This window comes from Protopterus annectens, chromosome 2.part1 (genome assembly GCF_019279795.1).
Source record: "Protopterus annectens isolate FY-2018-M chromosome 2.part1, PAN1.0, whole genome shotgun sequence".
Taxonomy (NCBI): Eukaryota; Metazoa; Chordata; order Ceratodontiformes; family Protopteridae; genus Protopterus; species Protopterus annectens.
Genome location: NC_056729.1, coordinates 377,430,672 through 377,457,892, shown reverse-complemented (window position 1 = coordinate 377,457,892; position 27,221 = coordinate 377,430,672).

The window sequence follows — 27,221 nt, the reverse complement described above, 5'->3', positions numbered from 1 at the left end:
CTCTCCCATGGCAATGGACTGCATGGAATACAGAGGAAAACCAGAGGGCACTTGCTATGTTCCTCATCATACTACCTATGGAGGCAACATTCCCACCAATGATCTTTGTAGCATAATATATTTCCTGTCACTGTACTCCATGTCAGTGTGCAGGTGGATGTCATCATGCAAACCACAAAGTACATTCCCATTTCCACAAAGCTGTTGATAGCAGCTTTCTGTATCTGGATCACTGATTTGCACATCTGTTACTTCATGTTGAGTGTTGTTTCCAGATCAGGAAGAGACCTGGAGTTGTGGCAACACTGCAAACCCTTTTTCCTCCTCCTTATGGTCAGTTTGTGCATGTCAGAGGGAATAAAAATATCAGATGCTTTCTGGACTGGGGACTCATGGGGAGCCACATTGTGGTCTCACACTTGCAAAATGTTCATTATGTATTGGTGAAATTATGGCATTACTCTGTAGCTTCACTGGGGCCTCAGACTTAGAGGATGTGTGAGAGCCTACCCATAGCATATCTCTCAACCTCTTAGTGTAAGAAATCTGGGCAAAGTCTGAAATAATGACAGGACAAAGGTCCAAAAATAGGGACAGATTTTAAATATTGCTCTTATAAACATAGTTAATAGAATACTTTGATTTATGTTAGGATGCATTTTCTGAAGGATATGGAATGTGAAATGTGTGACACTCAAATGTATGTCATTATTTAGTGACTTCAGTCTGTGGAGGTCCTTGGAAATTTGCCAGAAAGCCACAAATTTAATGAAAAACACATGAAAATATGAGGCAAAAATCTGGACATTCTGTACAAATCTGCACATTTGAGAGATATGACACACAGTAATGTTGCAGACAATGCCACTGTGCCACTGGATTCTTCCATGTGTATGTTGCCATTGCCCACAGCCTTAGATGACCTGCCAATATCAAGTATGTGCTGTCTATTGTGATGGTGTTTTCATCAGTAGAACCTGTGAGACATGAGCATGTGATATCTGTGACAGCATTAAGAAATATGCAAATACCCCTGTGACATGCAGAGTAGTAGAGAACTGGATATGTCTATATCATATGGAGACATAAATACATCATCATGCAGATTGCTGCAGTTGCAGAGCAGAGGAATCTGAATGGGCAAATATGCATTGGTGAATCACTACCATCACCCATGCAACATACTATGCTAGAAAGCTGTGTAATGGGTAGTACCAAACTGTTACATCTCCTACTGACACTATTGTGGTCATTGCCAGCCCATCTCCCACATAAAATTCAGACTGGCTGTGATGGTACTCCCTCCCTCCAGATAGGGACTCCAAGGACTCCTCTGTCTCTGTGAGTTGTTTACACATGATAAGAGATCCATTCCTTGTGGTGGATGTGTACTTAGCAATAATCCATGCATTATCTTTTGCATGGAATGTCATACTGGGCACCCTTCAGCACACTTGCTGCAAAGACTTATTATGGCTGCACACAGTATTCAAATGATGCACTACTCTCTGGTACATCTGATCTTGATGGGTCTTCAGTAACATCTCTGTCTCTGGGGTGGTGAACGTTTGCAACTTTTACTTCTCTTGGGGACATTGGCAAATCCTGCACACCTGTAGGTTGCACATGACAGCTAGAGGTGCCATATCTCTTGTGGCATGTCCTAGTCTAGGTGCCAGATGCCCATGGTTTGCCTTTCACCACAGTTGGACATGACAATGTCATGCCATTGTGCAGTGGTCCCTTTCATACATTTCCCACATCATCTGTGCCACTGTTACTTCCATTCATACCTCTTAATTGCTCAGGTTTTCACAGAATTTCCAGATTTTTGCCTCATATTTTTGGTCTGTTCCTCATAAAATGTATGGCCCTCTGGCAAATCGTTGAGGATTGATGTAACTAAATAATGACAGATATTTGAGTTTCAGACTTTACATCCTTCAGAAAATACATGCTAACAAAAAATCCTGCTATTCTAGTAACTTTGTTTATAACAATAATATTTAAAATCTGTCCCTATTTCTGGGCCTCTGTCCCATCCTTCTTTTAGGCTTTGTCCATATTTCTTGTCCTAAGAGGTTGAGGGGTATGCTGCCAATCATTACAGATATTGATTCTATTGTTGTGGCTCTTAACTAGATAGGTTTTCTTCCTTCACTATTTGTGTTTGCATGTCCATAAAATTACAATGTAGACCCACTATGCCACAGTTTTTGATCTGTAAGCATTGCCATGTGAAATGACACTATTCCTACATATCCTACCGGTAAGCACCTCTTAGTGTGGTGGCTATACCTTTGAAGCTATTTAGCTCTACTGTTTCTGAAATGTAGCCATAATGCAATGCAGCATCCACTCTGGCTAGGGCTAACCATCTCAGCATATTGTCAAACAAGTATGAGACCTCTATGTGTGCACACAGCCTATGTCGATATATTCTGATGTGGTACTTTTTGTGAACATTTGATAGCACCATGCTGCAGAGCTGTGTTTCGCCTGGTATAAATTTGCCAAGTTGGTGAGTGATGCCACTGACATCAATTGTTTTGGTGAGTAGGATCAATATTGACATAGTGACCTGTGGCAACAGCTCCCTGACCTGCTGCAGCAGTAAGAGGCCAAGGCTAGGAAAAAAGAACTGGATCCCCAATTCAGGATAAAGTATTGTGAAAAGAACAAGAGTCCAAGTCAGATACTTTCTTTGGCTTACCCCTGATATAAAAGGCTATCAAAAAACAAAGATAAAGCCTGAAGACAATGAATAAGGACCCAGCCCATACACATAATATTAACATGCACCAACATTTAAAAATGAAAACTAGGGGTAAATCAATTGTGCTAATACTAAATATGCTAGACTAGTAGCAAACACTTAGGTTAGAAAAACAAAATAATTTTGTAAGACGATAAAACGACTCAGCATTTCCAGTTTTGTCACAAAAGTAGGTAATTGTTGTAATCTTAGCAAGGATATAATTTTGTCAACTAAGTCAAAATATCAGCAGTCTCACATTACCTACTAAACTGACTTTTACTAACCCATTTCCTTTTCAAGAACTGTCTCCAGTTCACAAGATTGTTGACTTCCCCCAATTCTATTTCAAAGCCATTACCAAAAAGAGATACAAAATCTTCTGGAAAACATAGAGACAGGCTGCGACCCTGAGTTTCATACATTACACTCCAAAAATTTAAAATTGTCTAGACAAACTCTCAGTAATCCTCTGGCACATGTTAAACTTGTGACTTACAACAAAAAATCCCCCTTATCACTTTAAACACACCATGATTATCACCCTGGCTAACTATCCTACCCCAGTCTTTGCAAATGACTTTTGCCCTATTGCCAATCTCTGACTGATTGCTAAAATACTTACAAAATAGTATACATTCAAATTCTTGAGTACCTAGTAAAATATGTCATCATCCTAACAGATAGCTACATGGTTTCTGGCCTAACTTGATACTCTGCCACCTTTTTATTGACAAACGGGCCACATCTTTACAAATGTTGAGCAAGGTAAATTTATAGGAGTCATCTTTTTAGATCATAAGAGGATTTTTGAAACTGTTGACCATGTTATGTTGCTGCACAGACAGCAGGTCAGACATATCTTTTTCCATGGTTGCATACAATTGTGCACTTGTAATGAAGTGTAAATCCTCAGCACTGTATATTAAAGTGTTAATAATACATACATTTTTGTAAATGTTATTTAATGTTTTATTTATTCTTTGTCACTCTTTGGCTACATATTGTATATGCAATCTTTTCCAAATGCCCTAATGGCAGATTTATTTTTCTTTGCATTCATAAGTGTGTTTCTCACTTGTTGCTGTCTTTGTCATTGTAGTCTGGGACATGCCTGAAAAGGGTCCCTGAATCAGTTCACTTACCTAGTTTAAATAAATAAATAAACATATACTGTATTCATTTTTATCCACCACTTCTGTCATCTGGTGTACCTGTGTACTGAGGTACGTATATTTTTTGTTATAGCAACAAAAGAGCAATAGTGCCACATGCCAGGATATCATAGCAGGAAAGAACAACTTTCCCAGTATTGGGGAGCATATTCCATGTGTGCCACTCCACTGTAGTACCTTATGTGTGTACCACATCTGTGCACTAATTGCTTTTTCTCAGCCTACTGCAGGTCCATTTGTCCTGCACACCTGTAGGTTGCACATGACAGCTAGAGGTGCCATATCTCTTGTGGCATGTCCTACTCTAGGTGCCAGATGCCCATGGTTTGCCTTTCACCACAGTTGGACATGACAATGTCATGCCATTGTGCAGTGGTCCCTTTCATACATTTCCCACATCACCTGTGCCACTGTTACTTCCATTCATACCTCTTAATTGCTCAGATTTTCACAGAATTTCCAGATCTTTGCCTCATATTTTTGGTCTGTTCCTCATAAAATGTATGGCCCTCTGGCAAATCGTTGAGGATTGATGTCACTAAATAATGACAGATATTTGAGTTTCAGACTTTACATCCTTTAGAAAATTCATGCTAACAAAAAATCCTGCTATTCTAGTAACTTTGTTTATAACAATAATATTTAAAATCTGTCCCTATTTCTGGGCCTCTGTCCCATCCTTCTTTTAGGCTTTGTCCATATTTCTTGTCCTAAGAGGTTGAGGGGTATGCTGCCAATCATTACAGATATTAATTCTATTGTTGTGGCTCTTAACTAGATAGGTTTTCTTCCTTCAGTATTTGTGTTTGCATGTCCATAAAATTACAATGTAGACCCACTATGCCACAGTTTTTGATCTGTAAGCATTGCCATGTGAAATGACACTATTCCTACATATCCTACCGGTAAGCACCTCTTAGTGTGGTGGCTATACCTTTGAAGCTATTTAGCTCTACTGTTTCTGAAATGTAGCCATAATGCAATGCAGCATCCACTCTGGCTAGGGCTAACCATCTCAGCATATTGTCAAACAAGTATGAGACCTCTATGTGTGCACACAGCCTATGTCGACAAATTCTGATGTGGTACTTTTTGTGAACATTTGATAGCACCATGCTGCAGAGCTGTGTTTCGCCTGGTATAAATTTGCCAAGTTGGTGAGTGATGCCACTGACATCAATTGTTTTGGTGAGCAGGACCAATATTGACATAGTAACCTGTGGCGACAGCTCCCTGACCTGCTGCAGCAGTAAGAGGCCGAGGCTAGGAAAAAAGAATTGGATCCCAAATTCAGGATAAAGTATTGTGAAAAGAACAAGAGTCCAAGTCAGATACTTTCTTTGGCTTACCCCTGATATAAAAGGCTCTCAAAAAACAAAGATAAAGCCTGAAGACAACGAATAAGGACCCAGCCCATACACATAATATTAACATGCACCAACATTTAAAAATGAAAACTAGGGGTAAATCAATTGTGCTAATACTAAATATGCTAGACTAGTAGCAAACACTTAGGTTAGAAAAACAAAATAATTTTGTAAGACGATAAAACAACTCAGCATTTCCAGTTTTGTCACAAAAGTAGGTAATTGTAATCTTAGCAAGGATATAATTTTGTCAACTAAGTCAAAATATCAGCAGTCTCACATTACCTACTGAACTGACTTTTACTAACCCATTTCCTTTTCAAGAACTGTCTCCAGTTCACAAGATTGTTGACTTCCCCCAATTCTATTTCAAAGCCATTACCAAAAAGAGATATAAAATCTTCTGGAAAACATAGAGACAGGCTGCGACCCTGAGTTTCATTCATCACACTCCAAAAATTTTAAATTGTCTAGACAAACTCTCAGTAATCCTCTGGCACATGTTAAACTTGTCACTTACAACAAAAAATCCCCCTTATCACTTTAAACACACCATGATTATCACCCTGGCTAACTATCCTACCCCAGTCTTTGCAAATGACTTTTGCCCTATTGCCAATCTCTGACTGATTGTAAAATACTTAAAAAATAGTATACATTCAAATTCTTGAATACCTAGTAAAATATGTCATTATCCTAACAGATAGCTACATGGTTTCTGGCCTAACTTGATGCTCTGCCACCTTTATATTGACAAACGGGCCACATCTTTACAAATGTTGAGCAAGGTAAATTTATAGGAGTCATCTTTTTAGATCATAAGAGGATTTTTGAAACTGTTGACCATGTTATGTTGCTGCACAAACTGTCAGACATATCTTTTTCCATGGTTGCATACAATTGTGCACTTGTAATGAAGTGTAAATCCTCAGCACTGTATATTAAAGTGTTAATAATACATACATTTTTGTAAATGTTATTTAATGTTTTATTTATTCTTTGTCACTCTTTGGCTACATATTGTATATGCAATCTTTTCCAAATGCGCTAATGGCAGATTTATTTTTCTTTGCATTCATAAGTGTGTTTCTCACTTGTTGCTGTCTTTGTCATTGTAGTCTGGGACATGCCTGAAAAGGGTCCCTGAATCAGTTCACTTACCTAGTTTAAATAAATAAATAAACATATACTGTATTCATTTTTATCCACCACTTCTGTCATCTGGTGTACCTGTGTACTGAGGTACGTATATTTTGTGTTATAGCAACAAAAGAGCAATAGTGCCACATGCCAGGATATCATAGCAGGAAAGAACAACTTTCCCAGTATTGGGGAGCATATTCCGTGTGTGCCACTCCACTGTAGTACCTTATGTGTGTACCACATCTGTGTACTAATTGCTTTTTCTCAGCCTACTGCAGGTCCATTTGTCCTGCACACCTGTAGGTTGCACATGACAGCTAGAGGTGCCATATCTCTTGTGGCATGTCCTAGTCTGGGTGCCAGATGCCCATGGTTTGCCTTTCACCACAGTTGGACATGACAATGTCATGCCATTGTGCAGTGGTCCCTTTCATACATTTCCCACATCACCTGTGCCACTGTTACTTCCATTCATACCTCTTAATTGCTCAGATTTTCACAGAATTTCCAGATCTTTGCCTCATATTTTTGGTCTGTTCCTCATAAAATGTATGGCCCTCTGGCAAATCGTTGAGGATTGATGTCACTAAATAATGACAGATATTTGAGTTTCAGACTTTACATCCTTTAGAAAATACATGCTAACAAAAAATCCTGCTATTCTAGTAACTTTGTTTATAACAATAATATTTAAAATCTGTCCCTATTTCTGGGCCTCTGTCCCATCCTTCTTTTAGGCTTTGTCCATATTTCTTGTCCTAAGAGGTTGAGGGGTATGCTGCCAATCATTACATATATTAATTCTATTGTTGTGGCTCTTAACTAGATAGGTTTTCTTCCTTCAGTATTTGTGTTTGCATGTCCATAAAATTACAATGTAGACCCACTATGCCACAGTTTTTGATCTGTAAGCATTGCCATGTGAAATGACACTATTCCTACATATCCTACCGGTAAGCACCTCTTAGTGTGGTGGCTATACCTTTGAAGCTATTTAGCTCTACTGTTTCTGAAATGTACCAATAATGCAATGCAGCATCCACTCTGGCTAGGGCTAACCATCTCAGCATATTGTCATACAAGTATGAGACCTCTATGTGTGCACAGAGCCTATGTCGACATATTCTGATGTGGTACTTTTTGTGAACATTTGATAGCACCATGCTGCAGAGCTGTGTTTCGCCTGGTATAAATTTGCCAAGTTGGTGAGTGATGCCACTGACATCAATTGTTTTGGTGAGCAGGACCAATATTGACATAGTAACCTGTGGCAACAGCTCCCTGACCTGCTGCAGCAGTAAGAGGCCGAGGCTAGGAAAAAAGAATTGGATCCCCAATTCAGGATAAAGTAATGTGAAAAGAACAAGAGTCCAAGTCAGATACTTTCTTTGGCTTACCCCTGATATAAAAGGCTATCAAAAAACAAAGATAAAGCCTGAAGACAACGAATAAGGACCCAGCCCATACACATAATATTAACATGCACAAACATTTAAAAATGAAAACTAGGGGTAAATCAATTGTGGTAATACTAAATATGCTAGACTAGTAGCAAACACTTAGGTTAGAAAAACAAAATAATTTTGTAAGACGATAAAACAACTCAGCATTTCCAGTTTTGTCACAAAAGTAGGTAATTGTAATCTTAGCAAGGATATAATTTTGTCAACTAAGTCAAAATATCAGCAGTCTCACATTACCTACTAAATTGACTTTTACTAACCCATTTCCTTTTCAAGAACTGTCTCCAGTTCACAAGATTGTTGACTTCCCCCAATTCTATTTCAAAGCCATTACCAAAAAGAGATACAAAATCTTCTGGAAAACATAGAGACAGGCTGCGACCCTGAGTTTCATACATTACACTCCAAAATTTTTAAATTGTCTAGACAAACTCTCAGTAATCCTCTGGCACATGTTAAACTTGTCACTTACAACAAAAAAATCCCCCTTATCACTTTAAACACACCATGATTATCACCCTGGCTAACTATCCTACCCCAGTCTTTGCAAATGACTTTTGCCCTATTGCCAATCTCTGACTGATTGCTAAAATACTTAAAAAATAGTATACATTCAAATTCTTGAGTACCTAGTAAAATATGTCATCATCCTAACGGATAGCTACATGGTTTCTGGCCTAACTTGATGCTCTGCCACCTTTATATTGACAAACGGGCCACATCTTTACAAATGTTGAACAAGGTAAATTTATAGGAGTCATCTTTTTAGATCATAAGAGGATTTTTGAAACTGTTGACCATGTTATGTTGCTGCACAAACTGTCAGACATATCTTTCTCCATGGTTGCATACAATTGTGCACTTGTAATGAAGTGTAAATCCTCAGCACTGTATATTAAAGTGTTAATAATACATACATTTTTTGTAAATGTTCTTTAATGTTTTATTTATTCTTTGTCACTCTTTGGCTACATATTGTATATGCAATCTTTTCCAAATGCCCTAATGGCAGATTTATTTTTCTTTGCATTCATAAGTGTGTTTCTCACTTGTTGCTGTCTTTGTCATTGTAGTCTGGGACATGCCTGAAAAGGGTCCCTGAATCAGTTCATTTACCTAGTTTAAATAAATAAATAAACATATACTGTATTCATTTTTATCCACCACTTCTGTCATCTGGTGTACCTGTGTACTGAGGTACGTATATTTTGTGTTATAGCAACAAAAGAGCAATAATGCCACATGCCAGGATATCATAGCAGGAAAGAACAACTTTCCCAGTATTGGGGAGCATATTCCATGTGTGCCACTCCACTATAGTACCTTATGTGTGTACCACATCTGTGCACTAATTGCTTTTTCTCAGCCTACTGCAGGTCCATTTGTCATAGAGATGGTGAAGTAGTGGTAGTCACATTGGCTTGTGCAGAACAAAAGTTCTGGTGCTGGGTCTTCAGTGGTTGGCAGGACTGCCTCTCAGCAGGAGGAGAATGGTATCCCTAATAAATTTGACCTGGAGGGATCACTAGTAGCATCTGTGACAACTTCTCAGGTGGGGATGTAGGGTCCTTGTCTGACAGGGGCCCAGATGTCTTTCTCATCATCCCCTAGTGTCAGTTACAGGTGCTGGTGTTTTATCAATGTGTGTGAAAAACAAGATATCCTCCTCAGTACCATAAAGAGTCTTCCGGTGCAGCTTGTTGAGTTGCAAGACTAGCAGACCTGAACCACTGGACAACTGAAGGTACACCCTGCCCATGATATCAGCCACAGAAGTGACCTATGGCTGAGCATGCAGCTGTCTAGGCTGGTATGGCATTTGTTCATGGCCTCTTCCCTGTCTCCCCTCCCTCATCTGTCTTTCCCCATATCTTGTTCATTGTCAAATGCCTCCTTCACCAGTTGTCTACCCTCTGTGTCTCACCTTTTATGCATGCGCAACCCCTACCTGCGCATTTCATTTTTATTACAACCATTGTTTGCTATTTCCCCGCCTACCTTTCTTTTCTATATATTGCAAATGATGATTTTCACAAACACAAAAACACACACACACACACACACACACACACACACACACACACACACACACACGCACGCGCACGCACACACACACACACACACACACACACACACACACACACACACACGCACACACACACACACACACACACACACACACACACACACACACACACGCACGCGTGCACACACACACACACACACACACACACACACGCACACACACACACACACACACACACACACACACACACACACACACACACACACACACACACACACGCACACACACACCCTTCCCACCTGTCATATCTTAATGTTATATTTTGGTGTTTCCTCTGCTTACCAATTTCCCCTTTCTTACTTCCTTATCTCACAATTTCTTCAAAATTAATGTAATAAACTGGGCTGGCACTTTGCTGACCTTTGTTGGGTAAGTTGGATAACCTTAAATGGAGGCTAAGTGGCATTTCATTGTGGGTATGTGTGAAATACCTTTGTTGTATAAGCTTGCCTTGGTGGTAATGTCAGGGATGTCAGTCACATGCCCTTCTCAAGTGCTACTCATTCACTGGACATGCCTAACACTGCTTCTCCCTGTAATGCAGCAGCTCTATTTTACTATTTAGCCTTTTCTCAATATGTCAGCACTATGGCAGTACTATGACATACCATAATAGCTGTGGACCATGTTGTTCTACAGGGCACATGCCATTTAGTGTTGCACAGGCATCTAGGACTTGCCTGTAAATCACAGCTTTTGTAGTTACCTGCCTTTAATTTGTAGCCAAAAGAGGAGTCCCTGGTGCCTTGCAGTATCTCTTCCTATATTATCTAACCAGTTTGTTTGCAAATTAAATAAATGTGCACATTGCACTACTCAGAGTATATTCATATTTATTTTGGTGAGTATGTAGTATTAGGGCCTTAGTTTGCAGTCTCTGTAGTCTGTGTTTGACTAAAGGACTGTTGTTTATTTATTTATTTATTTGTTTATTTATTTTACATTTGTTAACTGGGAAAGTCTGACTGGACACAAGTCCTTTTTCAGTAGAGGCCCGGGGAGAAAAGCTCCACATACAATAATATTCAGAATGTGTTACAAACATTGATTAATATTTAAATACTGTTTTAAACATTGACAAATTAATTGACAAATTCCTTGGCAGTAGACAAGTTGATGAGCATCATTTGGGATTAAAGTATATCTCAGTAGTCAAGATGTAAAAACATGAGCCATATGAGCTTTCACCTGAGTATTACATATTTTATATGCTGTAGTTTCATTATAAAGACAGTTTACATACGTTATGATTTATGCCCAGCTGACAGGAAATCAATATCAAAATTCAGATGTTAGCCACTGCAGCTACTTATGATTTGGGTTTTTTTAGTCTCTGGGATCCTGGGAGTGAGTGAGTGACTGAGTGAGTGAGTGAGTGAGTGAGTGAGTGAGTGAGTGAGTGAGTGAGTGAGTGAGTGCTATTTGTCTTTGTGGCACTTATTTTTCTAACTCCATCTTGTGACACTACAGGTCTACAATATGCAATAGACTAAAGCCATTTTTAAATCCATTTCACTGTAAAACAGAAGATACCATTGGTTTCTTCTTATAGCCATAGTTCATACTAGGGCTACAAAAATGAGCACACTGCTTTACTATTACTGTCCATGTACACAGGTTTTTAAATGTATTGAATGATGAACAAGTTCAGTATCTGTTCTGACCGATGACTGATTATATTGTGATTTTTTTTCATTTGTACAAGGAGATGGACAATGCACTAATTTCTAATTCCATTAGTTTTCGTCTAACCTTCTTGTTATGAACTCTGGTATACAGTTATAAAGTTATATATTTACTTTCAAATCTGCCGATAAGTGTAGCATTCATAACTATGACATGTGTCAGTCAAAGAGAAAGCAATAATAATAATTGCATCAATTACAGCACTTATGCATTTACCTAACTTCCGAATAAAGTCACCTTACGTTGAGTTAGCAGGTTAATTATGTTGAGCTATTATTACTTAATATGACCTATTTCAACTGCGCGGCCATTTTAAATGTGCTCTTGCATAACTGTGTGCAAATGATCTTATGTTGAATAAAAAGCTGTTATACTTTTAAAAATTTAGCATATGCAGAAAAAATAGCACGGTGTTCACAGACTAAACCAGCACATGTACCTCCATAAATAAGTTATACATCCAAAGGACAGTTGCCCACACATAGGCAACATGCGTGTGGGTGCCTGACTTGTAAATCATTACATATTTATGAAGCCCTCACTGTATATGTTAATGCCTGTCATGAATATGCAATTTTATCTAGTTGTGATTTTTATTTTAGGCCATGCAGCACCACTCCAAATATTCAGTAAATATATAATGCCTGACACAATGCTATTATTATTGTTGTTAAAATCATACAATATCATTTTCTTTTATATTGCCCCTGCCTTGCAGAGCAAACATTTTGATTTGTTAACTAGTATATGTAACAGTGTAATAGTTCTGTGAACTTTGATCGAATGCTGAAGAGTATCAAAACATGTAATTGCAAAAGGTAAATAACTTTTTATTTCCATCATTCTAATCCTGTTCAGATAGCACTAGCCTATGCAAACATGATTTTTTGTAGGAAAGACTCTCAGGGTGCCATTTCAGATATGCATTAGGTCTCGGTAATTAGGAATCAATTATATCTTATTTCTGTGAAACATTTGAGACTGATAACATATGTCTGGAAATTTTATTTTCATTAACTTCCGTAAACAAAATGTCTGCATTTAATTAATCTTCGAAGATAAAGCAAATCAACATAATGTCATAAAGACTGGAAAACCAAGGAAGTAACATATTTCAATAATATAGATATTTGTGAGGGTTCTGTAACACAGCATGGTGTCACATGGAAAGATTTGTAGAAAATGAATATTACTTGCCCCTTTCAGTTTAATACTGAAAATAATTATTCTATAACCTTAAAAAAACAATGAATGCTCTTTTGGTAGAGTTAGTACAAAGGATCAGTTTAATTTTCAAACAGAATAAGACCAGTTTGATTGCATTCTTAAAATTTAAGTATCTCTACCTATTAATATAAGGAGATAAATATTACAATTCTTTTAAATTGTTGTATTATTGGGAACTTGTTTATGTACCACTTTACTAGCATAACTTACATTTTTTTCTTTTTTTTTGTAATGGTCATAATTTTTTGGATACAGGTAGAAAACATTTTGAAATCAGTCAGATTAAGCTTCAAACCTGGGTTATGTTAAACACAATTTTGTTTTGCCTTGTGGTAAACCTACAGCTGATATTGTTGTATGTTTGTGGCTAATACCCAGGCTTTGGGTGTAATGCTATTTTTTTGTGTAATTTTGAATCTACTGTTAATGGGGCTATTCTGGTAGGTAGCTGTACCCTTACTTGGCTCTGAAGGAACAGCAGGCAGAAGTGGTGATTAGCAGGGCATGCTGGTTACATGTCAGAGTGAAGAGACAATGAATGCACATATGCCAGGCCCGGAGCCAAGCATACAGTAGGTGAGGGATTCTTTTCACTGAGTTTGATAATGTACAGGAGGTCATGGACTGTGACAATGGGAGGATGGGTAGCAGGACAGTCAGTGGTGTCCAGCTGTTGTCATTTGGTGGCTGTGACCATAGAAGTCACTTTTTATAGCCAAATGTTAGGGGTGATAGTGGATGATAATCTTAAATTCAACCTGCATATACAAAAGAACCAAAACCATTCTCAACAATGCATCTACCTGCCACTACTTACCTCTTGCCTTCACTACTTTGGAGTATAATTCTGGGTACTGAACTGTTTAATAAAATGAAACTTTGGTTGGAACTCCTTCTAACAGAATGCCTCTCTCCACAGAGTCCTTTATAGACAGAGGTTGTCTATAAAAATTGTCAAAACCCTGCTTGTTGACCCTTGTTTTCTTTCTCCTAGGGATAGAAAATTGGGTAAAATCTGGACAAAATTGACTTGGCTTGTAAGGGCTCTTGGCCTATAAGAAATAAAAGAGCAAATAATGTAACAATATGTTTTGGGAATGTGATAAAGGAAAACAGACCATCAAAGCTAATTATAATAATGGAAACGTTTCATGTGCAGACTGTTTAAGCTGTATATTTATATTCAAAAAGCCCTACATATGTAATCTTGACATGAGTTATAGTTTCCAAAGATATTTACCTGTAGTACTATAGGGTGGTCTATCATGCTGAAGGTTCAGTGTGTGAAATGTTTTACCTAGAGCACTTAGAAAATAATTTATGGGTATTTGGCATCTATTAAAAATAAAAATGACAGGAGACCTCTATCCAAACATGAAAAAAGTGTAAAAAAACTTCACAAATTTTGAATTCTAGCTGTTGTAACGAGTGATTTTAAGTAGTAGAGGTGGCGAGTTAACTATATGTGTAACACCAGTTACTTTTTAATTCAACATACAGACAAAAATTAAACTGCTCTAAATGTGAAATATTTTAAAGGAGTAGATCTTTACATTATTAATAATGTAGTGGGTTTAGTTTGTAAGCAACTAGTTAGAATGTGAATGTAATATATTATTAGATAAACTGATCATGTGATAAAACCAACAGCTATTAAAAGTTGGTAGAACCAGGTAATAAAGGCACTTAGCTGGCTTTAATAAAGAGTTTGTGTATGATAGGTTATTTATTCAGGGTTATTTACCACAAATTTAGTTGCATCAAGTAGTAAATGCAAAGTACGTCAACCCTCACATTTAGAAGTGCTAAATGCACCATCTTCAAATAAACACATACAGCTTTTCTTCTGAAACTGGCGTGTTACATGGCATGTACAGACCTGCCTTTTCAGATAGATCTGTTTTAACTAATTTGCCCTAGAGAATTTTAAATAAGACAAGAATTACTAAAGACAACAAAATAACTATTTATATGATCTTTATAATGACAGAAGCTTTTATATCTAGAGCTCTGTCTTGTAACATTAGATTGCTTTGACAATATGGGTTAATGCTTTGTTGTTAGATACAAAGTCATCAAATAAAAAAGTTTTCAGCTGGGTTCCACTTTATAACATAATCTTTTTCTCTCACTCAAATAATATACCAAAAGTCATAGCCAGTTTGACAGAGCATTGTTTATTTTAGTAAAGCTGCCACAGAGCTGTGTAAATGGCAACCGTGGGTGAAAAAAAATGTAAAACTGGAAACTCCTTCAAACTGATTATTGAATTCTAGGCAGCAGGAAACAGAAGGTAAAATAGCCAGTGGCTTTTTATAAGCAAACAAAACTTATGCATAGTTGACTGAGACCTGAGGTTCTTTACCTCCTGAAAATACATGGACCAAACATCATCTCATGCCCTTTGTTCAAGGTCGGTTGCAACACAATAAGTCAGTCCATTCATGGGAATGAACAGCTTTCACATTTGTGTACTTAGTTTTGGGGATGCAGCAGGACAACAACGGTTGTATCTCTGGGTTGCTAGATCACTAAATCTGATGTCTGGCAGGAAGGTAAAGGTAGTGGCCATACGTTTTAAGGCATATTAAAAGCTGGTCAGACTTAGGTAATATCATATCAGTCCAACCCACTTTTGTCTTAAAAAAATCACTGGGTACAGTACAGTACAACAAGACTGTGTTTGGAATCACTATGCTGCAAACACACTAAAAGGTTTCAAACAGCCTCATAATTAAATGTATTTAACAATGTTTCTGAATCATCTTATAGGTTCATAGGTTTATAGGTAGAAGGGCCTATATAAGTTTAGCCAAAAAGGTACCCTGGCTTTCTCCACCCAAGAAAATTATTTTCCTGTGCCCCTATCGAGCAGAGCCACAGAAGTGATCCCCGAGGTGAATTTCCTATTTCCCAGCCAGTCTTCAAGATTTTTCTTGAAAAGTGCTAATGAGGAGCTTTGTTTGATATAGATAGGTAGTCAGTTCCAGAGTATGGGAAGTCTCTGGGACAAGAATCTATCCCTCCAGCATGTTCTGTTTATTGTGGTGACAAGGTTTAGGTCCCCAGAGCATGTAGCTCAGAGGGATTGGCATTTCTTTAAGTGGAGCATGTCCAACAGCTCTGGGTTTGACATAGCTTTGTAGGTAAGGCAGAGATCACCTCTGAGTAGGCAATATGCAACGGAGTAAAGCTGGAGTTTTTTAAGATGGTCTGCACAGAGCATCTGTTTGAGGCCAGTAATCTTCTTTGTGAGGTATTTCTGCTGCTTTTACAGTTGTTGTAGATGTCTTGTGAGGTACATACCAAAAGGGGCGTTGTTCTCTATAATGGGTCTAATGAGTGATGAGTAGATGGGAACAATTACCTCTTTTTTTCCTGGATGAGGAACCTTTTGTGATAAGGTGTGCCATGTAGAAGGATTTCCTGACTACTGTGGGGATCTGAATATCAAAGGAGAGACTACTATGTACCTGTGTCCCAAGGTCTCTGATCATACTTTCAGTGTTAAGTAGACTACCGCCTATGTGGTAGTTCATGGGTACAGAGTTTTTTACCAAAGGGGATGACAATGCAATTTTGGCATTGAGCTTAAGGCCGTGGCTTTGACACCAGGCATCTGTCTCAGTGAGGCCCTTTTGTAGGATGTCCACATCATTAGGAGTTTCGATTATGGCTCCTAGTTTGCAGTCATCTGTGAACTTCACTAGCAAAAGACCTTCTGTGTTAGCCTGTACTTCAGAGAAGTAGACACCGAACAGGAGAGGTCCCAGGACTGAACCCTGTGGTACTCCACTTGTCACTGGTCTGAAGTCGGATTTGGAGTCTGCTACTTTTACAGTGTGGGTTCTGTCAGTGAGCCAGTTGGCAACCCATCTTGTGACATAGGGATTTATACCTAGTTTAGTGAGTTTATCTATAATTCCAGAGTGGGGGATGGTGTCGAAAGCCTTGGCGAGATCTAGATAGACTGTGTGAACCACCTTACCCTCATCCACGCTTTTGGTGACCGCTTCAAAGAAGTCTTTCAGGTTTAGGAGACATGATCTGCCTTTACAAACATAAACTGGGTGGGGTCCAGAGTTTGGAGATTACCAATGTCATTGTTTATACGTTCCATGATGATACATTCCATAGCCTTGCAGACCAGGCTCGTCAGGCTAATGGGGCGGTAGTTCCCGGGGTCCGTGGTGGATCCCACTTTGTGGAGTGAGATAACCGTCACTGTGTGCTATTCAGGAGGCACAAAGCCTGAGGTAAGGCTATGATTGAACATGGTACTTAGGTGGGGTGCCAGTTCATTCTGTAGTTTGTGTAGAACACAGCCTGGGATGTTGTCAGGTCCCATGGATGCTGTGTTCTTGGCTTTGGAGAGTGTGTTTTTTACCTGTGCAGCCATGATTACAGGAACGTTGCATTCTTCTGGTATAGAGATGAGTCCTTTATGGGGTGAAAGGGGGGTAAAGTTAGCACTGAACGTATCTGCCAGGATGTTGGCAATATCAATTATTCTGTATATATAGTGCCATTGTGCTGTAACTCAGAGCAGATCTGAGTGTTGCCATTGAGATTCTTGACATAGCTATAAAATGCATTGTGGTTGTTTTTAGAATCAGTGGTGATTTTGTTTTCATAACTAGCTTTGGAGGATTTTATGAGAAATCTCAGCTTCTTACTGAGGATGACCACGGAGTTCCTCCAATCATGGGATTTTACTTTTTTTTTGCAACAGTTTCTTTCTTCTGTTGTAGAGTTTGTTTATGGCAGGGGACCACCAGATTGGATTCCTTTTTTTGGAGGATAGCATCTTGGTTCTGTTAGGGATAGCACAATCCATGCACTTGTGTTAGTGCTTATAAAGTGCATTTGTGTAGGATTCAACAGTTGTACCTCTATTGTCTGTCTGCATGAGTGTTGTGAAGTTTGCCACTTCTGTCTTAAGAAGTGTGAAGTTGGCTTTGGAGAATTTTTTTACTGTTATTTCCTTAATGGGGGGTGGGAATTGGATGTGGATGTCTAGGGTGATTAGCTTGTGGTCAGAGCTGACCAACGAGGAACTGACCTCTGGTGTGAAACACCGGTCACCCATGTTGGTAATCACCAGGTCTAGGATATTGCTGGCCCTGGTGGGGGTGTGGATAAGTTGATCTAAGGCATTGGAATTTATGAATTCCAGAAAATGTTGACCAAAAGAGTTGGTACATGAGTAGTTTTCCCAGTTAATGGTGGGGTAGTTGAAATCACCCATTATTGGGTTGTACCCTAATATTTTCCAGTGTATTAAGAAATGAGGAGTGGGAATCCTGAGGCATGGTGGGGGATCTGTAGCAAGCTACAATTTGGATTGCAGTCTTACCCAGAGTTAGTTGCACTTGGATAATCTCAGATGCATTATGCTGAGCAACTAGCCTGGATGTGTGAATATCCTTAATGAATATGGATACCTCTCTGCCTTTATATTGTAAACATTTCTGTGTTTGTCCATTTATTTCTGTTTGAAAATTGGATAAGTAGACCAGCCAAATGGACCCCTTTTAAGCCATGGCCTAGGTCATGAAGTGAGTCAGTGGTTACCCAATAGTACTTTCAGCTAAATAATATTTTTAATATCTTTTTGCATGCAAAGAAAAACAATTTGAAAACTATATGCAGATAAGATATATAGCATGAATGTTTACAGTCTTAGCAGTCATACAATTGTGAAGCAGTATATCTAGGAATATAAATGCTGAGCAGAATATATACAGATATTTACTGCATTTATTTATGTAGTTATTTAGTTGTTTATTTGTATGCCAACATTAAATATCTGTGTTTTAGTAAGGAATTACAATCTACAGCACTAGCTCCAATAATTTTAGTGCACAATAGATATGGCATTTCAATTACTATTGTTTCATAATAGTTGCTGAACTGTAAATCTCAGAGATTTAGCTTTCAGATACTGTGTCAACCCTCTTAGTTACTTTGCTTCACTGTTAAAACAATCCCCATGAATTTTAGTTGCATTTGTTTCATTATAGTAGCTGTAATTTAAATCTTAAGAGTTTCAGCTTTCAGTCCCTGTTACAAGCCTCCCTCGATTGTCAGATTCAGTAGCCCCTTCATATATTACAATTTTAACTTTTCTGATTGGTAATCTTATTAGCCTCCTTAATATTACTTGCGCTGAACTGCACTTGTTCATAAGCTTTGAAACAAGACTCAGAACTGTGTGGTGACCTACAAATATTGAGAGATTACTTGAGCTGATACAAGCACTGCCATAAGCATTTTTTGACAAAAAAGGATGGAAACGAGCTGCACTGAGCTATGCTTATTGCAGCACAGTTGCTGGACACACTCTACAGTGGGTTGTCTGTGCATGAGCTTCTTTTCATTATAAAGACACTGTCCTTAGCCATCGGCTACACATATACATTTTAGTCCATATAATTCCCTCAAAACTCTGGTATTATATTACTTCATTTTATGTACCAGCCCTCTCATAGCTCCAATTCAGATCTTTAGCCCCATTTCCACTGCACCTGCCTTTGGTGGGCAACTGCTCTACCCAGTTCCTTTGCCAGCTTAGTCTAAACCCCATTGGTCATACTATCCCGATTTAGCTATGGTTTAACACTTCCCCACAATTCCAGTGGCCAACCTGATCAAGATGGGTAGACTGAGGCCATATAAGAGTTGCCTCATACTAACTGCTGAACACCTGCTGTTAAAACAATGTAATACGATATGTGGTAGATGCCTGCACCTTTTATTGCTGGAGACAAATACCTCTCACACATATAGTACCAGAAATCAAATTGTCAGCTGTAAGTCAGTTTGTACATCAATCGTAAACTCATTCAATGCTCACACTTAATCTTATGCTGAAGTATTAGGTTCAAACCTATCAAAACCATAAAGGTTTCCCAAATGCCACACAGGCAATATGCCCTGCAGCATCACCTCACAACACATAGAAATAACATCAGTACACAACATTCCAACACACATAAGAACAGGAATCACCAAGCAGCAGGAACAAAACTCATTAGGCAGGCAACTCTACATCAAATTTACTAGGCACAGGTGACTCCATGGTGAGACAGACAGAAGGGCACCTCCCCAGGCTATGCATGATGGTTAGGTGCTTGTCGAGTACCAGGATTTGCCAGGTCATCCATGCAATCTGGTCATCATACAACAGGTACCAGTATGACCTGGCCATAGTACATGTTATTTTAAATGATCTGAGACTTACCTCCCTGGACTACATGAAGAGAGGCATGACAGAACTCTCAGACTGTGTGTCCCAGGCTCATATGAGTCTAGCACTGGGCAGTATTGTACCCTCACCAAGGATGATGCCAGAGTACCAGCAGAAAATGATAGACTTTAAAATTTGGCTTAGTCACTGGTGTCATTCTAAGGGGGTACAATATCTATCAGTTTTGGAGGTCATGGTAGATAGGCAACAATACTTTGCCATGAATAACCTGCACCTCTCCCTCCAGGCTTTCAAATATTGGCAAAAACTTTATTTATTCTCATATTGACTTTTTTAGGCAATGCCAACCTGCTAAACCTGCCTACATAGCCAAACTACTCAAACCAAAATGAAGTTACTAAAGCTAAATGACAGAAATATGAACAAGAAACTTCTCTCTCTACAAGTCCTTCTCACCGTGGAGAACATAGACATCTGTTTGGCAACTGAGACATGGTTTAAAGCAGCTGAAAGCACCCTGGCAGTGCAGGTTTATAACTCCTTCCATACCTTTAGACTAGGTACCATTCAGGAAGAAAAACAAGGTGAAGGTGTCTCATCCTTTATGAAAGATATCTACACCTCCAAACTGGTAAAGCGCCATGATGAGCTAGAAATTTTTTTCATATCCAAATCACCATAGGCAAAACCCCTTTATCATATACCACTAGCTATACGTCATCCTCCATGACACAGGATACTCACACAAGATACCTAACACAGTAATTCTGGGATACTTCAACTATCTGTTCATAAAATGGGAAACATACACAGCCTCAAACAGGCAGGCCCAGAAATTCCAGGACTTCATTAATGTAAGCATCCTGGAGTAACAAGTTTAAATTCCCACAAGAGGAAACAACATCCTTGACTTCATCCTCACAAATAGGGGAAGCCAGTGAACCCTCCTTGTGTATCTTCCTCTCTAGTAAGGTCAGACAACAAAGCGGCGTTTTTTGGAATAATACTGGAACAGTGACCCCCCCCTTCAAACCCTATACTGCTAAAAAATTATTCTAAATGAAACTATCTGCTATTGATTGATACAATGGCAAAATTTGTATACTCCCCCAACAAACCACGATAATTTAGCTTTCAGTCCTTCTCCCAGGCATTCTACCACCACTTCAGCCACTGCATAGAAGTGGCTGTTCCCATTTGAAGGAAACAAAACAAAATCTCCAAAAATAAACCACCTTGGTGGACCCCAGCCATAAACAAGCTGTGCAACAAAAGGAAAAAAAATCCTGGCCAAGCACAGTAAACATAACAAAAACATAATCATCTGGCCAACATGTCCACCATAGTTAGGAAGACATTTTATATAGCCCAGCTTATAAGCAAGGGCCTTCCATCCTGGTCCAAGAAGTCTACTGTCCCTCAGTACTTGGCCCTTATTAGACCAATCATACAGTTTACATACCCTTTTGTATGCACCTGCAAAAACACATGCTTCAACATGAATGCCCATAGATATTCATTATCAAAAATATCCAGGAATTCCAACATATGAATTATGGGGACCACCTTACATCACTCTCCATATTCTCAGTCTCATATATGCTGCTAAGGGGTGACATCTGCCTAGCATCTAAGGCTTTCTCAGACCCTGTACTGATGAACCTGCACCATATCCACAAAAGAATAGTATCATAAACACCCACTCTAAGGATTTTAAACTTTCCAGCAATCTAAACAGGACATGCTAGAGAGGCAGATACATCTCACAGAAGTTTCCACTCCTCTAGAACAGGCTTTCCATCCATGTATAACAAAGAACTTCCTTGACCCAGCTCAACCACAATCTTGATAAATGGATTGGAAACTGCAAATGTATCCTTGGAGTTAACACCTATGTCTCTGCTGGACAGAAGACCCTGATGTGTTACAAAACTGTAACTTGACTATTTCTTGTCTATAAAAGGGAACAAGCAGAACTTGGGAATTCTGTTAGGATAGGTTTTAAAAGGCCTCTGACCATTAGCCTAGTCTCTATATTTCTATGTTTCAAAAATAAAATTATAGGAGAGCATAAAATGTTATAAGGCTATAATTTGGTCTGGTGGGGTTTTATTGAAAGTAAGTATCTTGAGAAGAGAATTTAAGATGATTGAGCAAGAAGTTTCTAAATAAGGTAAGAATGGATTGATTGTGAATGATTAAAGGGACTAAGTTCCAAACTGTAGGCCTTATTTTGGAATAGATACTCTATGAGCTGTTGATTATAAATAAAGGGCATAAAATAGTTGTGTGTGCTAAGGGAAAATGATTTCTTTGGGGTTGTCTGCTTAAGTTATGATGATTTCACTGGTTAATAGTTGGCAAAATGTATTACTATCCTCATTACTGAGGAGATTGCATTGAGTATTTGACAAAAACAGGTGACACATTCTATTACAACAAGTTTATCTATAAATGATAATAGGTGGCTGTGGTATGTGTGTCAGTAAGATAGATTCATAAATATGCATACTATACTGAGCTATATGGAGAAGATTTGTTGTTCGAGGTAACTCTTAAACAACAAGCCTCGTCTGCAAGGCCATGGAACGTATCATCATGGAATTCATAAACAAAGACATTTGTAACCTCCAAGCTCTGGACCCCACCCAGTTCGGGTTTGTGAAAGGCAGATCTTGCCTCCTGAACCTGGTCGACTTCTTTGAGGCAGTCACCAAAGCCGTAGACGAGGGTAAAGTGGTTCACACAGTCTATCTTGACCTCGCCAAGGTTTTCAACACCATCCCCTATTCTGGAATTATAGCTAAGCTCACTAAACTAGGTATAAATCCCTATGTCACAAGATGGGTTGGTAACTGGCTCACTGACAGAACCCACACTGTAAAAGTTGCAGACTCCAAATCTGACTTCAAACCAGTGACAAGTGGAGTACCACAGGATTTAGTCCTGGGACCTCTCCTGTTTGGTATCTACTGCTCTGAAGTACTGGCTAACACAGAAGGTCTCTGGTTAACGAAGTTCACAGATGACTGCAAACTACGAGCTATAGTCAAGTCCCAAAATGATGTGGACATCCTACAGAAGGGCCTCACTGAGATAGATGCCTGGTGTCAGAGCCATGGCCTCAAGCTCAATGCCAAAAAGTGCATTGTTATCCCGCTTGGTAAAAACTCTGTACCCATGAACTACCACATAGGCAGCAGTCTTCTTAACACCAAATGTGTGATAAGAGACCCTGGGACCCAGGTGGACAGTAGTCTCTCCTTTGATAATCACATTGCCAAAGTAGCCAGGAAATCCTTCTACATAGCACACCTCGTGACAAAAGGGTTCTCATCCAGGAAAAAAGAGGTCATTGTTCCCCTCTACTCAACACTCATTAGTCCCATTATAGAGTACAACATCCCTTTTGGAATGTACCTCACAAGACATCTGCAGCAGCTGGAAAGGCCACAGAAGTACCTCACAAAGTGAATTACTCGCCTCAAATAGATGCCCTACACTGACCGTCTCAAAAAACTCCAGCTTTACTCTGTAGCATATCACCTACTCCGAGGTAATCTCTGCCTGACATATAAAGCTATGTCAAACCCAGAGCTGTTGGACATGCTACACCTAAAGAAATCCCAATCCTTCCGAGCTACATGCTCTAGGGACCTAAACCTTGTCATCACAATAAACAGGACTTACTGGAGGGATAGATTCCTGTCCCAGAGACTTCCCATACTCTGGAACAAGCTACCTATCTATGTCAAGCAAAGTTCCTTATTAACACTCTTCAAGAAAAATCTTGATGAGTGGATGGGAAATAGGAAATACACCCTGGGGATCACCTCTGTGGCTCTGCTTGACAGGGGCACAGGAAATTAATTTTCTTAGGTTGGCATAAGCCAGGGAACTTTGTTGGCTAGGCTTACTTAGGCCCTTGGGCTGATAGCCTAGTACCTACCTATGAACCTATGAACAAATCTCTATATACACACATGTTATATTGTGGGGCCTATATTAGATCACCGAATGCTTAAAAAAGTGAACGGTGATTAATCAACCCTATGTAAGCGAAAGCTTACAATGTCAAAGTGTCAGAACAGTGATTTTTTTCCAAGGGAAAAAAATTGCTGTTCCAACAAAAAAAAAAAAAAAACAATTTCAAAAATTACATTAAGTGGGGGCTTCACCCCCACACCTCCCCTACTTAAATATACCAACTCCGAGACCACACTACAGTGCTGAAAATGGCAAAGTACAGATGCGGACAAGTGAATTCTTTCCCAGGGAAAGAATTCACTTAACAGCCGCTTTGATATTTTATGTTTACAGCCTTTTATGTTCGACCAAGACACATTCGAAAGAATGGGTCTTTGGTCTTGTAATATAGACCCTATATTGTGCTATACTGAGAAGATATGCTGTTTAAGAGCTGCCTAGAACTGGTACTATATATTCTAATTTTGGAAGAAGACTATTTTGGCTATGGTTTTCTAGCAGTCCAAAGTAAAGGGATTTGCAATTTTATAAATAAGGTTTAGGTTGGTGAGAACCTTTGAGATGACTGTTTCAACTTGATATATTTTGAGCTGGAGTATTCCTCAGTATGTGTATGTTTACTCTGGAAGAACATTGCTATTCCATGGATTGGTTAACGATATAGTTTTCGTGTTGGGTGGTCTCTGAGATATACCAAATAGCACATTGTGTTCATTTTATTAGGACTGAGAAGAGCTTATGGGAATGGAACCATTGCCAAAGTTGTAGAAATTGCTTTTTTGCAATTTCTTTTGAAGGTCACCACTGTTAATTCTTGACCTTAGTTATAACAGATCATCTGCTTATAAGAAGATTTTACAGAAGATCCAAAGGTAATGAGTTTATAAATGCTGAAAGAGGATGGGAACTGTATTTGAACCATAAGGTCAGAAGGATGGGATGGTGGGAGGAAAGATGGATTTGAAGGTTCTGCAAAATCACAACAGCTCAATTGCAACAGACAAAACTCTGCCCCCTTGCATTCAGTGTAATGGAGCAGATCAGAATAAGTCATTTTTTGCAGAGGTAAGTTTCTCTGTACACTTCACATCCCATAAAAGTGTACATAACTCTATGGTTGAAAAATACTGGGGAAGAGCTAAGTATCCCAAAACAGTACACAGTAGATGCAAACAAACCATTTGTTTCATTTTAGTGTGAGCAAGCAAGCTAGGCTTGAGCTGCTTTGCTCTGGAAAAGACAGTGTTAACAGTTCTGCATATATGTTTTAATTAAAACTGGACCTTCATTGTCCTCTTTGTGAAACAGATTATGAAAGAAAGTTGAAATGTTTCCAAAGCCTACTTTTTTCATATTTTGAAACTGAAACACCACTATCACTTTGGTTAAAGCATGATGCAAATTTACAAATACATTGACTACTAGATTTTTGTTGTTCACGTTGTTGTAGAGGTAATCTGCAGCTGTATACAAGGCTACTGATGTTTTATCAGATAGTCAAAAACAAGCTCATTACATAGGATCCTATAAACTTGATGAATGGCAGCATCTGTGTATAGAGTCATTTCTCAAGACGTTTTCTTAATGGAGGGATTTTGGCAATGAGTTGATTGTGATTAGGAGCAATTCGGATTGTGACTTTTGTCACTGGTCTGATAAAGATGGTGTTCCATTCTTGGGGGGGGGGGGTGGTAATGCCAGTTTGCAAGGTAAGATTATAAACAAAGAAAAGTATTGATATAGCTGGCCCAGCAACAGAAAATCTTGAATATTCAGACATTATTACCAGCAAAAAGTCCCTGCTGTAGAATAACCTATACACATCTGTTACGTTTTGTATACAGGTTGCTTTTAGTAATTCCTATATCTGAGTATGTACACTCTTGCAATGTTGTTTTGGTTATGTTTATCTGACACAGTAAACAGCCTATAAACTTTTCTCTATCATCCCATATACATTTGGGTACTAAAGTTTCCCTAATCATTGCTCGTTTTTTAATACACCACATAACTCTTTAAGGGCTTCTCCTAGGCATGTTTTTCTGAACTGCAGTACTTGGAGAATTATGAATTGTGTCACATTTAATAAATTATTACCCTTTATGGAGTCAGTTACATTTAAACTTTTCATATATTTCTGTTTTCTTTAGAACTGCTTTATCTTAATTCCATAAATATTTTACCTACTGTAGACCGGTATAAATTTCTGCTTGGGTCTCTAACCCTTTTAGGGTCAGGGCTCTTCATATGTATGTATTCTTCAGCCAATGACTGCAGGGTGTCTTTACATATAGCTAACATGTTTCTTTTCCTTCCTTTTGTTGTGCTTACAACTGACATGGTTACACCCTCACTACCAGTGCTTTTATCCTAAGTAAAGCTTTGTTTTGGAATTGTAAATGTTGTGCCTAGTGACTAAAGTCATTTGTTAACATAAATTCCTTGCCAGATGGGTATAAGGCTGATAGGTTTCCTAGTGCTTCTTTATCTGGAAGCATATTCTCCATATCTAGTAATGGTATGATGGCATCAGCCATTACTTTTTATTTATCATGCTATACCTCAATCTGCTGTGTCCTAGGCCTGCTGAACATTAAATATCTATTTATAGTACTGTTCTGCCCTGTGGATAAAAGCGTAATATGGCAGTCTCTTCATCTACTCCTTTTGTTAACTGCTCTAGCGCTTCTTGGTGTTTTGTAATCGTATTCTCATTCTCATAAACTCTCTCAGTACTGCTGTGAATGTAGCAAAGTCCTTGATGAAATCTGACTGTTTAGTCACATGCAACAGACTTCTTATTTCTTTGACACTTGGTGATGATACGTCATGTATAGTTTTTATACTAACAGGGTCAGGTGGCATACCCTCACCTAAAAATCTGAATCTATAGAATTTGAACACATTTTATCTTTACATTTTCAGTTTTAAGGATAGCCCATTTTTCTTTCAGTCTGTTAAGCGCTTTTACTAATGTATGATCATGTCTCTGTTGTGTCTTCCCATAGATATTTAAACCTTGGCTCTAGATAACTGTCACTGATGAAGTGACACTTGACCCTGTGTGCAAAAATGGGAAAAAGAGGTTGTGGATGGATGGATGGATTTATAAAATCACTGCA